Raw genomic sequence first — 15,977 nt, 5'->3', positions numbered from 1 at the left:
TGTTTGTTTTATTTTTGCACCCAATTTACATTTTCCTACAGAATAAAAATGAATTGGCAAATGCGTTTATTTTCCAAATATTTTAACCCGTAGCTGCTCTCCCCCGGTCACCAGCACTGCAGTAATGAGGTGACCTTTGTGCCGTGGTGGTTCAGACCTCAGGAACTCCGTTCTCTTTGGAGAAGCCGTGGTGGTCCTCCCTCCTTTGTGTGTGTCCTGCGGGGGGCTGCGGGCTCGGAATCCCTCTGGAAAACAGAAATAAACGCGGATATTCAGTCACCGCTGGAAGCATCAGGTCAGCGCTGTATCTGGTGGCATTTTGCTGAAGAAAGGAGGTTTCAGGCAGACTGAATTTGTGCCTGTCTCCTTCCAGGGCTGTGGAAGTGGCTGAAAATGCTGCTGTTTGTGCAGCAGCTGGAGAAGCTGCTGTACATCTGGAGCCAGGGTTGTGAAGCGCCTTTTGGAAGTGCCAGGAATTGTGTTATTGTTATCAGGGACTGCCTTTCTGTGGTAATATGTGAAAAATCTGCCTGTCTGCAGTACCTCTGAGCAGTCTGCATGTCAGTAGGAAATCTTGATCCTGGGATGAAGTTGCTTTGAGCTGTGAACTGGTGCTGGTAATTTCTGCTCATCATTTGTTTTTTCCTTGAGAAAACTGTTGAGGGGCAATGCCAAACTTGGTCGTCGTGATTCCCTCCCTGGACCGTGGTGGGCAGCTGTGGTCTCCCCCTGCCCCTCTGGAGCCCAGCCAAGCCAGGAGCTTCATGGAGATGGCTCACATGAGGCAATTCCATGGATGTGAGGGTGCTCTCTTGGCAGCATTTGCAGTGTCCTGAGAAGGGAAATAGTAATGCCTGTGGACACCTTAAAAATGTCCATAGCAGCCTAAGGTCTGAAATCAACAGCCTAAACCCTGATCTCCTGTATTTGCCTGTTTGTAAAGACAAAAGTAAGTAGAAAATTGGTGTAGACTCTTGGTTCATGAGGAGTGGTTCATGATGTGGTTGTGCGTGGCCGAGCCATCACACCCAAAATGATCCCTGCACAGTGCAGGTAGAAAATGAGAACTTGTTGTTTCACCCACTTTTCCACCCCTTCCATCTCTCTGTGGTCTGCAGGTCGCGTGACCTGTCCCATGGTGTAGGAAAAGGGTCAAAGGAGCTTTCCTCTGGCAGGACATGGAAGATCCTTCTCCTAGCAGGGCTCAACCAGGAGCGTGTGCTTCCTGAAGTTTTTTCAGGTGTGGATCGATCGGTGAGCACAGTTTATAACAGCGGCTGCAACAACAACAAGAGAGAGAGAGAGAGCGAGCTCCGTGCGGCTGATCCCCGGGGAGAGGTGGAGAATTGTCGCTGTAATAAGAGAGACTCAGTCAGGAGTGAGTCTCTCTCCCCAGGAAAGGAAGAAGCAGGGACTGTCTGGCTCAGGTAGAGTTATAAAGTGCTGCTCTTCATCCGGCAGTTCTCCAGCCAGGCTTTGGTGCATTCCCCCATTGTTACTTCCCACTTTGCTGGGAATGGTGGTGGCATCTCTGCAGTTGCCTCTGTACAAAGAAAATAATGGAGCCAGAGGCTCCTGCCAGGAGGTTGCAGTGCTGGTGGCACTAACGTGACACTCATGTGAGTCCCTTTGCAGTCACACTGCTGGGATTCACCCCACTGCTCTGTGCCCTGCCTGTGTGGGGGGAGCAGGTTGATTTGGGGCTGAGCTCAGTACAGCCCCTCAGCTTTCCTCATCCTTCTCCTCATCTGCCTCGATACACCCACCCTTCTTACAATCCCAGAATGGTTTGGGTTGGAAGGGACCTTAAACCCCACCTTGTTCCACCCCCCTGCCATGGGTAGGGACACCTTCCACTAGCCCAGGTTGCTCCAAGTCCTGTCCAACCTGGCCTGGGACACATCAGGGATGGGGCAGCCACAACTTTGCTGGGCAACCTGTGTCAGGGCCTCACCAGCCTCACAGGGAAGAATTTCTTCCCAATACCCCATCTAACCCTGCCCTCTGGCAGTGGGAAGCCATTCCCCTTGTTCTGTCACAGTCTTCTCTGATTTGTTTTGTGCTCTGGGTGGTAGGTGTGCTCTGGTGATGTGACTGCATCTGGCAGCCCTGCTGCACCTGGGAGAGGTGATAAATCCCTCCTTCTGCCAGTGAGGGTGGATTTCAACCAAAAAATACAGCTTTTTGCCTTTAGGTGAGGTTTGCTACTGCTGCTGGTGTGCTTGCCCGTGTTGTAGGGCTGTGGTGTGCACAAAGCCCCGCAGAAACACACCTGTAGAGTGTTGGCTGAGCTTTGCTCATCTCTCCTGTGCTCTAGGAGATACCACAGTGTTTTCTCTCTTCCTTGTTGCTAAAAAGTTGTGTGTCTTTGCTTAAATTTGCTCAGTGAATATGAGAAGTCCTTGGGGTGGTCTGTTAGTGGGGTGTCTGAGTCTGAGCTGTGCAGAGCAAGGCTGCATATGGGAGCCAGGGTTAGGAACTGGCTTCAGGCTGCTGGGAGAGACTGGCAAAGTTCAAACACTTGTAACTACTGCTTAATTTTGTGTGAGTTTAATTTGCAATAATATTCTAGTAAAGTTATTATTTGGAACGAAGATACTATTTTTTTTCTCCAGCCTAAATGCTGCATCCTCTATTTATTCCTTTTGCCTTCCCTGCCAAACACAGAGCAGTCAATGGGTGGAATTTTTTGCAAGAAATTCAGACTTTTCAATTTTTAAAAAAGTTGAGAACATGGCATAGAGACTGTGCATGTGCCAGTGAGCAAGTTGTAATGCACACAGCCAAGTCCAAATGAGCCCACCCGCGCTTTTCCTGTCGTTTACATCCAACCAGCCAGAGGGACTCAGCCCAGCAGAACATCTCTAGCAAAGGAAAGCAAAAGTGCTTGGGATTTTGTGTAGTGTCAGGTCCAGTGTCATTGTTTCAGGGAGGCTGGAAGGACTGGTTGCTCGAATATCTGTGTTTGAGTCCTGACGGTGCAATTCTGCACTGTTTTTGGTGAATGACTGAATGCCCATCCACACAACAAAGTGGGTTGTGCTCATCTGATTTGGGGGTTGAATGTTTAAAATAATGTATAATGTGTTTTAACATAGAATCATGGAATCATTTAGATTGGAAAAGATCTTTAAGATCGTCAAGTCCAACCATTCCCTTGGCACTGCCAGGGCCACCACTAACCTGTGTCCCCAGGTGCCACATCTGTACGACTTTTAAACCCCTGCAGGGGTGGGGACTCCCCCCCGTCCTGAGCAGCTGTGCTAGGGTTGGACAACCCTCTCAGTGAAGAAATTTTCCCTAATATCCAACCTAAACCTCCCCATGCCATTTCCTCTTATCTTGTCCCTTGTTCCCTGGGAGCAGAGCCCGACCCCCCCTGGCTCCCCCCTCCTGTCAGGGAGTTGCAGAGCCAGAAGGTCCCCCCTGAGCCTCCTTTTCTCCAGGCTGAACCCCCCCAGCTCCCTCAGCTGTTCCTGGTGCTCCAGCTCCATTCCCTTCCCTGCACACGCTCCAGGCCCTCAATGTCCTTCTTGGAGCGAGGGGCCCAGAGCTGACCCCACATTCAGGGTGCCTCAGCAGTGCCAGCACAGAGGAGATACTCCTGCTGAAAAGTTGTTATAAGTATGGTCCATGTTCATTTTTCTATATATGCATATTTTGCATAAAATTGTATATGAACAGTTTTGCTATTTTCAAAAAATTCTCAAATGTATAACTTCGATGGCAAAAGCTTTCTTGTTTAGGCTCTGGCTGAGAGGGAGAGGAAACCAGCTGGAAAGTCTGACTCAAACAGTGTTGCAAGCTGAAAGCAAGGAAACGTATCCATTTGAAAGAAAAATTGTATTATTTTTGCAGGGTTTTTAAGAAGTCCAAAGTATAAAACTTGAAACTGTTGAAATCATTATTTTCACTTTCAGTTTAGTTTGGGCTGTAAGCAATGAACAATTTGCTGTAGTGCAGTGATATGGCTGTAGGTTTCAGGCCACTGGAACATGTAAGGTATTCCCCCTTTTTTAGACCAAATTACACTTTTACTGCCTTTGTATCTGAAAATATTGTGATTTGGTGTTGCAGAAAAATAAGATGCTGGAGGCTTTGCTGTGTTGGAGTAGGGCATGGGTACTTTTAGTCTCAGTGTAGTTGGGCTTTTTGTTTTAATAGATAAACAACATCCTTTTAAAGCAATTTGAAATGACAAAGCGTACCTTGTGTGTCATTGCCCTCGTTACAGTCACGTGCCTGTGTTGTCCATGTAAAGGACCAGCAGGGGTTGAGTTGCTGCCTGATGCTTCCCCTGCTCGTGGAGTGCCTGTCTCCAGTCTGTGCTGCTGGGGTGGGTGCCCACAAATATTCCCTGTGGAGTCCTAGGATAACGCAGACAGTTGAAGAATAAGTGCAGGGAATTGAACAAGGTGTTTCAGTCCTGTTCTGTGTTGCTTTTAGGAGCTTCTGAGGCTGCCACCATATAGGGCTTTCCTTTCTCTGCTCCCTGATCCGATCTGTTCATACTGGGGAGGAGGAACTCTGAGAGGTTCCCACCCAGAGCATCCCTGCACAGCCTGGAGCCATCTTTGGCACACACAGAACATGGCTAATGGACAGCACAGCTCCAGGCTCAGCGGGAAACTGGAGGGGGAAGGAGTTGGAGTTGGTTGGAAAGATGCTTGTTAATTTTATTCCTTGTCATTTCAGACACGGCTCCGTGCTAGTCCTTATGATCTTTAGCCATGCATTAATCTCAGTGCTGCTGAGTTTCACACCACTGCTCTTCCACCATTATAGTGCAAGGTTTCTGTGCATTCCAATTGGAAATAAATTTCTTTATTACACATTCTTTGACCTTGGCATGTTTGTAACCCTGGCGATTGTTAGAGGGGAAAAAGGAGGACTTCTGGGAATAATTGCCTTGTTTGTTCTTTATCTCTGAAGCATTGATACCTGCAGTTCTGGGCTGAGATAATTAAATCTTAGAATCACAACCACACTGAGAGAATCTCTCTGTTTCTGCAGGCAACGTTTTATTTTTTTCTGTAGGTATAAAAGTGCAGTTTCCATTTGCAAACTCTCCTCAGTGACTTTTGGAAACGGGTCATCCTGGATGTCCAGCTGGAACTGCTTTGCTTTGAATTGGAAGTCTGTGCAATAGATGCTCAAGTCACCTTAAAAATAAACATGTGCAGGAGAGGGGAGTCAGAAATCAGGTGGCGTTTCTTGGTATCCATAGTGAAAACAATTTTAGAAACCACTCCTCTCATAAATACTGCATTTTTGGGATAGCTCTTCTTGTATTCTCTATTGCCAAGTGCATTGGCATGAAAGCAGCTTTCCTCAAAAATTAATCCATGCCTGCTGTCTTTTCCCGATGGGGTGACAAGCACTGCTGTAAGCGGAGCTGGTGAAGCTCCAGGAGAAATTTAGGGCAAAAATTTATTAAGAACTCAAAACCAAAATGTTCAGATATGTTGAACAAAATAAATCAACTGAAATGGCCTCTTCCCATGGCAGCTTGAGTTACGTGGGGGGTGAGTGGCTGCACAGCCGCAGCCTGGATTTCATGTTCCTCCTTCCACATCCCGGGTCGCTCCATCTGCAGGGCATCCCTGCACAGCTCAGCTCTGCCTTGGGCCTGGCACTGGCACAGGTTGCCCGGAGAAGCCGTGGCTGCCCCATCCCTGGAAGTGTCCAAGGCCAGGTGGGACAGGGTTTGGAGCAGCCTGGGCTAGTGGGAGGTGTCCCTGCCTGTGGCAGGGGTGGGATGAGATTAAGGTCCCTTCCAACCTAAACCATTCCATGATCCTTTTCTGTGGCTTTGCTGGTGATCTGTTGAGTAGGAGAGCGAAGCTGCTCACTGGAGTCACCTTCTTCCTCTGTGAACTTGCACAAAAGTGTTTTTTTTTCTTTTAAACATTGCCCCAGTGTAGGAGTAGGTTTACACAGGAGCCAGTACAATTTTTTTTAAAATGTGTTTTCTCTGCTCTCTCCTTTCCCTAAGGACACAGTAGGATATTCTTTCAGTGTAATCAAAGTCATTTCAACACCTTGTTTTCTAGCACCTACAGTTTATACAGCAAAACTTGGTTGTGCTGTGCAGAACATCTAGAAAAATAAAATAAAAGCAGTAAGAGTCTTGTTAGCAGCTGGGGCAGACTTGTTGTACTTGTCAGGATGTTGGCTGTGTTCACATGGAGGCACGAGCCTGGCTGGGGGTGAGAAGCAGCCTCAGGAGACAAGACCTTGCCGGTGGTGGTGGTGTCACCCCCAGCCTGACTGTGACAGCAGGTACCTGCCCCTGCTGGGCTCAGCCGAGCTGGGAGAGGAGCATCCAAGGAGAGCAGCATCCAGGGCTGCCTGCCCACTCTGTGGGTACCCAGACCCAGTCACAGAAACCCCCTGCAAAATCCTCCTTCACCCAGGTGGAGGGTCTTGTAGGATCCTGAAATAACTCTGGCAAGAAGCACATGTATCATGTGTAACGGAGCCTTTTCCAGCTCAGGAATGTCTCTGTGGAACCTGTTTGACAGGAGGCAAAACTTTAGGCAGTTGGGTGTCCAGAGAGGCCATGGGACCTTCTGAAGCACAGCTGGACATGGCTGTGGAGATCTTCAGCCTCAGGATCCGTGTGTTTGCTTTCCTGCTGAAATCCCATTTGGTGCAGATCCTACTTTGTGAGTCTAGAGGTTTGAAGGTGTTGGCTGAAGTTTCTTCCAAATTAGCCCAGCTGAAAGAACCTGCCTCGACTTCAGGGCTGGAGGGACAGTCAGAACTGCAGTGCCTGCCTGTTGGCTGCAGATTGATGCAGTTTAACCAGACTCATCCAACCCACAAAACCCCTGAGGCTCAGGACAGCGGCCACTTAAGCATGATCATCTCACGTGGTGTTACCTTCCCAACAAAGATAATGCAGATCTGTTCTCACTTCAGCAGGAATATGCCCTCCAAAGGCTCCCTGAGTTTTCCTGCCAACCACAGCACTTGATTCTTGCTGGCTCTGTCTTTAGGTTGGGCTCTGTCTTTAGGTTAGTAGAATGTCCATGTTTTCAGTGCAGATTAGCCCATGGTGTCATAATACAGCTACCAAAATCCTCTTCTTTTTCAGGACTGTCTTCTCTGTTGCACTGTTCTCACTCCATTGTGTCCTGTTTCCCTTGCTGTTCTTTACAGGCTGGGTTTTGGGGCAGTCCTGGACAGGGATGGTGCAGGGAACAGCGTGGTGGGGTGTTCAGTTGATCATTCTGTGTTGGGAGCTAAATGCTTTCCTCTGGAAGCTTTCACAGCTATGCATCTGTGGTGATTGACATATCTGTGTCTGTGTTATTGCAGCGTCTGGGACGTGCTTTCCAGAGGAGAACACTGTTCCCCTTAAATTTGAAGGTGTGAAACAAGCTGCTTGGCTCAGGCTCGCTGTAAATCTTGCCTCAGCAAGCAACAAACATTGACATTTTCACGTGGTAAAATCTTGCCAGCTCTCCTTGTAGTGTTTTGGGAAGGGCAAAATTGATGAAGAAGTTCATGTCCTTATTGTGAGCTACCACAGGGACTGCAGACACGGGACTATGGCAGTGCTGGGAGAATCCTGGAGATGAAAAGACAGTTCCATGAGAAACTGCGAAGGGTCCTAAATGTATTTGCTGCTGTTCCTCTGCCTGAGTAAACAGGATATCAGGAGCTGGAGATGCTCACTGCCAGGTTTTCAGTGGGATTCGAGAAGGGAGCCTTGGTTTGCTGAGGGATGTTCAGACCTCCCTTTGTCATGGTAATGAGGCAGTGCCTGGGCAGCACCCGCTGCTGATCTGTGCAGAGGTTCCTCTTGTTCTCCTTCAGAATGTTTGGAGAAAAAGAGAGACACCCTGGGCACTGAGTGTGCAGTGACCCAGGCTGAGACACATCACCAAGCTGTGAACACAGCCCTGTGCAGGCACCAGAGAGAGCCATTACATGACCTGTCGTGCAGATTTTTCTTCTTTTACAGTTCAACCTTTTGTTGAAGTTCCTAGGAATACAAAAAAAGGGAAATAGGAAGTAAGAGGTGTTTTATGGCTCCATGTCTGTCTGAGGCTTGGTTTAGTCCAGGATCCTGGTTCTCAGGTTTGCAGGTTGGATGAGGAGCTGGTGTCTGTCATCCTTTAGGGAGGAGGAACACATATCATGTTGTCAGTGCTCTTGACTGCAGAAACACATGCCAAGGACAGCCTGGCAGCACAATTTGGTGATGGGAGGGTATTGCCTGGGTGAGAGTTGTTGCTGGAGCAGAGAGGGGAGGATGACATTAGGCTTTCTTGGTATGGGTCTTCCTATCAAGTTGGATATTTTATTTATGTTTTGGTTTGGGTTTTTTTCCCCTGCTCACCACTCTGAAAGACCCTTCCTTAAAGAAAATTTCGTGGTTTAGTCCTTCATCCTGCTGGTTGGGGCACAGCTACCAAGTGTCCATCTGACTTTACTGACAGGAGTCATTAAAAGATGCTGTAGGCTTGCATCTGGCCTAATGTAATTTTTTAATTATCTTCTTTCAATATAAGGTTGATTTCAATCAGGTGGTACACTGTGTGGTGAGCAGAAGAGGAGGAATATGTTGATATTGAACATGTTGTGATACAAAGGCTTAATCTGACCTGGCAGGATTTCCTTGGGCAAAATCTGATGGACTTGAAGACAGTGTTTGTTTGGGAAATGTTTGTGGCACTGGCAGGGGTGAGTGTAAGAGCAGTTTGGGTTGTTTAAAGCAGGTCTAACACAATTTTTCCCCCATTTCATCTGTCTTCGCAGTGTAAAGGAATGAGTCCTTTAGTTTTCATCTGGTTTGGGGGAGCAATGCAAATACACCTTTTCTTTGTTTTACTATGTTGGTGCAGATCCTTAAATAAGGTACTTATGTGAAAATCTACAGCTGGATTTTATATCAGTACCTAACATAAGAGGAGAAGCAGCTGTCAGAGATCAGCAGTGCAGGTTCCCAACCCCAGTGCCTGGTGTGCAGTTATCCAAGCTGTGCAGTTATTAAGGTTTGTCCACTCTGGTTCTCACAAACCTTGACTGCATCCCTCGAGACTGACTAATAGGGCAACAAGATTTTCATCTTAAGTTTTCCTTTTTTATAATTTGATTCCATTTTTCCTCCTAATAGCCCCCCATGCTGGTTTTTCTGCTTGATGTTTACACCTTTCAAACACATATCGATACACATCTTGTCTGACTAAGCTGTGCTTGCTCAGAGCTGGACGTCTTCAAATCTTTTGATCTGCCCATAGAAATCTTTCCTTTCAAACCCTTAAAAACATTTTTGTTGTTTTCTTTGTACTCTGCTCAATTTGTCAATGTCTTTCTGGTAATGAGGTGTCCAGAAGTGAATACATTATTCCATTTATGGATTAATTACATCTGGAGAGAGGAGACAGGAACATCCTGCTTTGTGATACGTGTTTCTGCGTGTTCTGTCTCTGAAACCAAACTGTCCTTTTAGCTGCCACATCCTTCTGCAATGTCATCTCGAGCTGCTTGCCCTGTGCCTTCCCAGGTCCCTGTTTCATGTATGCATTCCCAGCAGCTCCCTCTGGGAGCATGGCTGTGGTTTGGTGATCAATCACTTCAGCATCGGTTTTATTTTTTCCAAATGGAAAAATCTTCCTCTGATTTTTACATCTCCTTTCAGATCTGGCAGATTTGGGAAGGCCTCCTGCAGAGGACAGGGACATTTCTTCTTTGAATGCTGTTGACAAGGTGATCCTGAGTGAAGTGAGGCGCCTTCCCGAATTTATGATGTCCCAGTCCATCAAAGCAATACTTCCTTTGTATGTGTTGATTTTTCCTGTCAAGTCCTGCTAAACATTTCACTACATAGTAAATGAAACTTAATAAACTGCATTCTTTCCTCTCCTACACCATTAACAAAGCTGTTAAAATTAAATCTAACACAGATCCACATGATTCCTTGGCTGTTTCACCCAACTCCTTTGTTTCCAGTTGGCCTTGCAGGTGCTAAATCCTAATCCCTTCTAAAGTTGGGAGAATCGAGGCTGCTCAGATTTTTGCAGGATTATTGCTTTTAATTTTAGGATTGACTCTGTGAAATGCTCCTTTAATCCACGTGGCATTTCCTTTCTTCTTTTCCCTAAATAAATAGTTTTTGCTAACAAATTGACTGTGCCTAACAAGGCGTTCTCTGCAAGGCTCTACTTGCAGCTTGCTGAGCTGCTTTCTGCAAAAGATACTTTTTCCAGAATGTTTTTCCCATTCTTTTGCTAGGAATAGAACTTAATTGCATCCATCCATTTAAGTGATTTCCAGAATTAGGTATTAGACTTACGTTTTGAAGGAATTTGCTAAATTTCCCTTTTAAAAAATAATTCTTCACAAATAACAACCCTTGATTTCGTTGGTTAATTGCACAGATTGAGTGATTTGGCACTTGTCTGCATTCTCCAGATACTCCCTTTTTCCCTCCTTCAGTGGAAGCTATTTTTATAAACTCGCCATCACTCTGGTAGCACAGGCATCTTTTCTTAATTTACTTTTGAAGACAAATTTAATAAAGGAATTCCCCTTCTTAGCCATATTGGAATCATTCTTTTTATCTCTTATTAATTCCCCTACTTCTTCTTAACCAGGTTTTTGTTTGTATGTTTATAAATAAGTCCTCCCTCATTCCTTAATCCTTTTGTCCAGCCTTAACTCAGACTGTATTTTATTGTTACCATTAATTCAGTCTGGAGGAATTAAATGTGCTCCTTGCTTTTTCTCATCCTTGTACACAGTAGCATTTTCCTTATTACTCAGCTCTTAGGAAGACAGTGGATGCTTAAATGCTGTGGGGCCCAGGGGAGGTTCTGCTTGTAGGGTTTTGAGGTTGTTTGGGTTTTGTATTTTTTTGTTTCTGGTTTTGATTTAGCAATGTTATATTAATCATGGTATTCCAAAGTTGCCAACTGGCCCATTTTCAGCACAGGTGGAATTTATGGTCTCCCTTTCATTGTCCTTATGGATGGTGGAGGTGCCTCATCTGGAAAGACACTAAGAAACAGAGCTGGAGTTTCCTCCATGGCTTTACAGCACAAAGGAAGCAAATAGCCTGACTTACCTGAATTGACATTGTTTGTGGCCACTGGTCCCAAATTTTAGTAAGCCTGTGATGAAAAGTTAAGATCCACTTGATCTCTCCAACAGCTGTGATGCCAAATTATATCAAAGATAAATTCAGCCTAACGTGGAACTGCTCTCAATCACTTAAAATCCTCTGCAATGGGTTGGGCTGGGAATTTTTTTTTTTATTTTATTTCTCATTATTTTTCAATCTACCTTTGGATTTGCAGCCAAAGGCTACAGCCTCTTGCAGTTGATTTTTCAGTGCTGATAACTCAACACAATAATTTAGTCAACCTGATCTTCCCTGTTGAATTTCAGCTTATTGGCATTATAATTAATTTTGACATGTAACACCACCCCTCCAACTTTCACTCCCAAATCTATTAATGCGTAATGATGAAGACTGTGTGCGATGCATAATATTGTTTGGGAGTTATGGATCTTACATCCTTCTTGTCGGAGAGTAAAGGAGCATTAATGCATTAATTCCTGCTGGTTGTAGTTTGCTAACGACCAAAAATGATGTGAAGTTCCTTAGTTTGTGGTGACAACTTCTCTCAGTCTAAACCAGGAAGGTAGTGATGAATCTTATTAAAACTTCACAGAATTGTGGAGTGGTTTGGGTTGGAAGGGACCCTAAAGACCATCCAGTCCCACCCCCTGCCATGGGCAGGGACACCTTCCACTGTCCCAGGTTGCTCCAAGCCCGGTCCAACCTGGCCTTGGACACTTCCAGGGATGGGGCAGCTGCAGCTTCTCTGGGCAACCTGTGCCAACTTGAGCTCAAGTATTTCAGTTCAGAGTCTTTCCATTGTACTTTTGAATGTGCTATAAATAAGAAATTATAATATTGCAAAATTATAAAATAATTATAAAATGCTGGACTGCATGACATCACATCCAGCCTGGCTGCTTCCTGGTATTTATGGGACTGCAGCTTCTTCTGCTCCGTTTTCATCAATTTACACATTTTGATGACGTTCATTGGTCACAAAAAACTCAATCCCCCCCCCAAAAAACAACCCTTGTTCATTTGTTCCAGAGGCTGTGAGCAGTTACATCACCAACGTGTGGTTAGATTGCGTTTTCCTGCTGTACTTAGCACCACTCTGGAGGGAATGCCCAGGAGGAATTAAGCTATAAAGACGCTGGCGGAGGAAGTACGTTAAAAGCAATTAGCAGAAATTTAACAAAGTAGATGAAAATCAAATCTCAGCGCTCAGAATTTCCGACCCGGTGCTCCGCGGTCCCGGTGGTGGCGTTTGCAGGAGGAGGTGCCGGGAAAGGGGGAGCTGTGCTGCCAACAGCTCACAGGGCCTTGTCCTCGCTCCTGAGTGTTGGGAGCAGGCAAGGAAAGCTGGAGAGAGACTTTAGACAAGGACATGGAGTGACAGGACAATGGGGAATGGCTTCAAACTGCCAGAGGGCAGGGTTAGATGGGATACTGGGGAGAAATCCCTCCCTGTGAGGGTGGTGAGGCCCTGGCACAGGCTGCCCAGAGAAGCTGTGGCTGCCCCATCCCTGGAAGTGTCCAAGGCCAGGTTGGAGGGGCTTGGAGCAACCTGGGCTGGTGGAAGGTGTCCCTGCCCATGGCAGGGGTGGAAAGGGATGATCTTTGAGGTCCCTTCCTACCCAACACATTCTATAATTTTATGAACTGCTGCAGACTCGGGAGATGGGAAATGCATGTTTTCATGTTGATTTTATTTTTGATGTTACTGTCATGCCAGTGTGTTCGATGGAGGTGCCAGTTCCTGACTGTCCTTGGTTTTGTGTTTTGGGGTTTTTTGTTTGCTTGTTTCCCTCCCTCCTCTCTTTTATTCTTATTAAAGGGGAATGGGCAGATTGTTCTGCCTGGGGAGCAAAACTGAACAGCTGGTGTGGTTTGAGATCAGGAGGGAAGAAAGCAAGAGCAAAGGAGTGCTTGAAGAGAGAGAGGGAGCAAACATTTAGGGGAAAACCCGTTTCACTTTATTCTGCAAACAAAATGGAAGCATTAGCAAAAGCAGAGCGACTGATCCGCTGAGGGTTGGGGTGATGGGCTCAGTGCTTTTCAAAATATCCATTTAGAGTGTGCCCTGTTCCTGGTATGCAGTGAAGTACCACTCCAGCTTCCACGGGCTCCAGGAGACGCTGAGGTGGAGGAGACTCTCGTTATTTCTTCTGACAGCAATATATTATAACCCTATTGTTATCAGCAGTGCTGAACTGGAACACTCATTGAAAGGGAACTGAGATGGAAAAGGACAAAGATGCAGCAAAATGCTTTGGTTTGGTGTGCCCATGTCTGAATAGGGAGCTGCAGATGGGTGCTGTACATCCTCTGCAGACCCACAGGAGCCTTGGGGAAGGGATGGCTGAGAAGCAGAACCTGCTCAGGTGGATTCTCTCCCACCCCTGCCGTGGAGTGGCCAGGCTGCAGGAGGCGGTGGGATGGATTTCGGTGGCTGGTGATTATGCAGCTCAACTGACACAGAGGAGAGACGAGTGGGATCTCTGCTGGTGGGATTGTTCCTGAGATAGGGTTGATCCCCACTCCAGTGGATCCACTCAGTGTTAGTGATGGGTTGAGTCTTTCAGTCTGTGACAGTTCTGAAGAAATTGAGACCCTTGGGCAGATGTAGTGGCGAGGCACCAAGGTCACTTTAGGAAACAACTGGGAGGAGGAGGAGGAGGAGGAGGGGGGAGTTATGGAGGTGAAGGGGTGCCTTTGCACAGACTTGGAGCTTGGGCAGATGTGGTTCATGTCCCTCCTCCTTTGCTGTGCCAGTGGACAGGGTGGGTGCCACTGTGTGGGCTGTGCTGGGAACCTGCTCCAGCTGCAGGATCCCTGGGAGCTGCCCACAGCCCCTGTTCCCTGTCCCCCTGCGCCACTGCAGGCGAGGAGATACAGAAATTAGGAGTGAAGTTGAGCCTGGGAAGAAGGGGGAGGTGAGGGAAAGGTGTTTTTAAGGTCTAGTTTTTATTTCTCATTATCCTGATTTAATTGGTAGTAAGTGAATTTCCCCAAGTCGAGTGTGTTTTGCCCATGACGGTGATTGCTGGGTCATCTCTCCCTGTCCTTACCTCAACCCATGAGCCTTTCCTTATATTTTCTCTCCCATGTCCAGCCAAGGAGGGCAGGGGTGGAGCAGCTTTGATGGGCACCTGGTGTCCAGCTGGTGCCAGCCCAGCACAGTGGGCCAGTGCTCCTTCCTCTCCCTACAAACTTTGGAGACGAGAAATAAAAATTCATTTTGGAAATGGTTTTCCAAATGGTCCCACTTGACTGACATCAGGGTTCTCAGCCTGGCTGGGAGCTGCTGCTGCTGAGCAGCCTTTCTCCAAAAACTCCCGAATTATGCGTATTGTGAGTTTAATGTAAAGGTGTCAGGTATCTCTGAAGAGAAATTAAGAGAGTGTCAAAGGTAAAAACTAAACAAAAGGGCAGACACAAAAAGGCTGTAAATGAGGTGGAAATTGCAGGCAAATAGACAATAGAAGAAAGTTTAAGTAGCAATTTGTTCTCCTTTGCACAAGGAAATGCACTTCATTTTTAAATAAAAAAAAAAATCTTTGAGGAAGCTGCACTTCTAAATACAGAACTAAATATACCCCGGAAAAACCGAAACTGGTTATTGTGCAGCCCCTCCAAACACTCGCACAGCAAAACAAAAGTGAGAAGTGATTGACAGAGTTAATCTGTTCTTAATAAATGTTTTATTTAAATATTCATTTTTCTCATTTGCATTAATTCCTTGCTTCAGGCCAGCTCTCGGTACAGTACCTCTTCCTGGGCCCTCATCCGTGAGGAGCGGTGGGCCAGGATCTCCGGAGTGTCCTGGGTCTGTGGCAGCCAGTGGCTCCCAGAGGGATCCTTCCTGTGAGCCTGGAAGGTGGGAGAGATGTGGAGTTCTCAGTGAGAAGATAATTTTCTTCTTGAAATAACAGCCCACCATTTTCCTTCTAACTTCATTTGAGATAAAAGCAATGGAACAAAAAGCTTGTGAGGTGAGAGGTGCTGCTGTGCACTGAAGGTTCTTGATGAGGATGAGAGAGGGGAAGAGAGACAAATGCATGTTGAGGCAGCATTTCCAAAATATTCCTCCACAGTTTTTCAGGAAAAAAAGACTTTTTTTTTTTTTTTCTGGCTGTACTGTTGTGATCATGCAAGTTCTCTGCTGGTTGTGAAATCCTGGAATTGGGCTGGGAGCCCTGGCTGGAGCTGAGGCAGCTCATCTGCACCTTGGGGACCTGCTGACTGTCTCGCTGTGACTGGTGCTCCATGGGAGTTAACTCAGCACCCACAGAAATCCACCGAAATCCATAATCCTCCAAGTGGGGCTAAGGTGGTTGTTTTTCATGCAAAGAATTGCTGGATTAGATGAAATGCCCATCAAAACTGCTGCTGCCGGGGATTTGGAGGGTGTTACTAATTAAGAGATGTTTGTATTTGGTTCACATGTCAGCGGGAGAAGGAGGAACAATTTCTTCCTTCCTTTTCCCCTTCCCTAATCCCTGGCTGAGGCACACCAGGACGGGTTCCATGCTCCTGGGGACGGGCTCTGGTGGCACGTGCCGGCTCACAGGCTCACAGCAGAGCTGCTGTGCTTGGGAGACCCATCCCTGCAGAGCCTGGGGGGCTCCTTCCTGGGGTGCCTGAGCCAGCAGAGCACCGTGGTGCTGGGATGTGCCACTGGCCAGCTGAGAAGGAAGCAGGATTTTTCCAGGTGGCTTAGGAGGATGCAAAGCCAGCAATGGCTGGCTGCCATGGGGGCTTCCAGGGACACTAGAATAAAAGAGGATGTGTTGATGAGTGAAGAACTTTGCCCACTTTTTCTCAAACATCTCACAGTGGTTGTCTGGGATCTGGGCTTGGCCAGGGCTTTCCCAGTTTTTGCATCCCGGGGCACAGC

At 46.8% G+C, this 15,977-nt stretch overlaps 1 protein-coding gene across 4 annotated transcripts in view; it reads left to right on the top strand.

The window, feature by feature from the left end:
* NEXMIF (neurite extension and migration factor) overlaps nt 1-15,977 on the top strand; it is a 172,600-nt gene that overhangs the window by 78,421 nt on the left and 78,202 nt on the right. The window contains exon 1 of one of the 4 annotated variants that reach the window (XM_064670232.1): nt 9,703-9,791. The exons of the other annotated variants lie outside the window; for them this stretch is intronic. The gene's annotated coding sequence lies outside the window, so the exon portion shown is untranslated. Of the gene's footprint in view, nt 1-9,702; nt 9,792-15,977 lie in introns of those variants that run through there. 4 annotated transcript variants of the gene reach the window in all.

Source organism: Pseudopipra pipra, chromosome 13 (genome assembly GCF_036250125.1).
Source record: "Pseudopipra pipra isolate bDixPip1 chromosome 13, bDixPip1.hap1, whole genome shotgun sequence".
NCBI lineage: Eukaryota > Metazoa > Chordata > Aves > Passeriformes > Pipridae > Pseudopipra > Pseudopipra pipra.
This window is presented reverse-complemented; position numbering and strand designations above follow the sequence as displayed.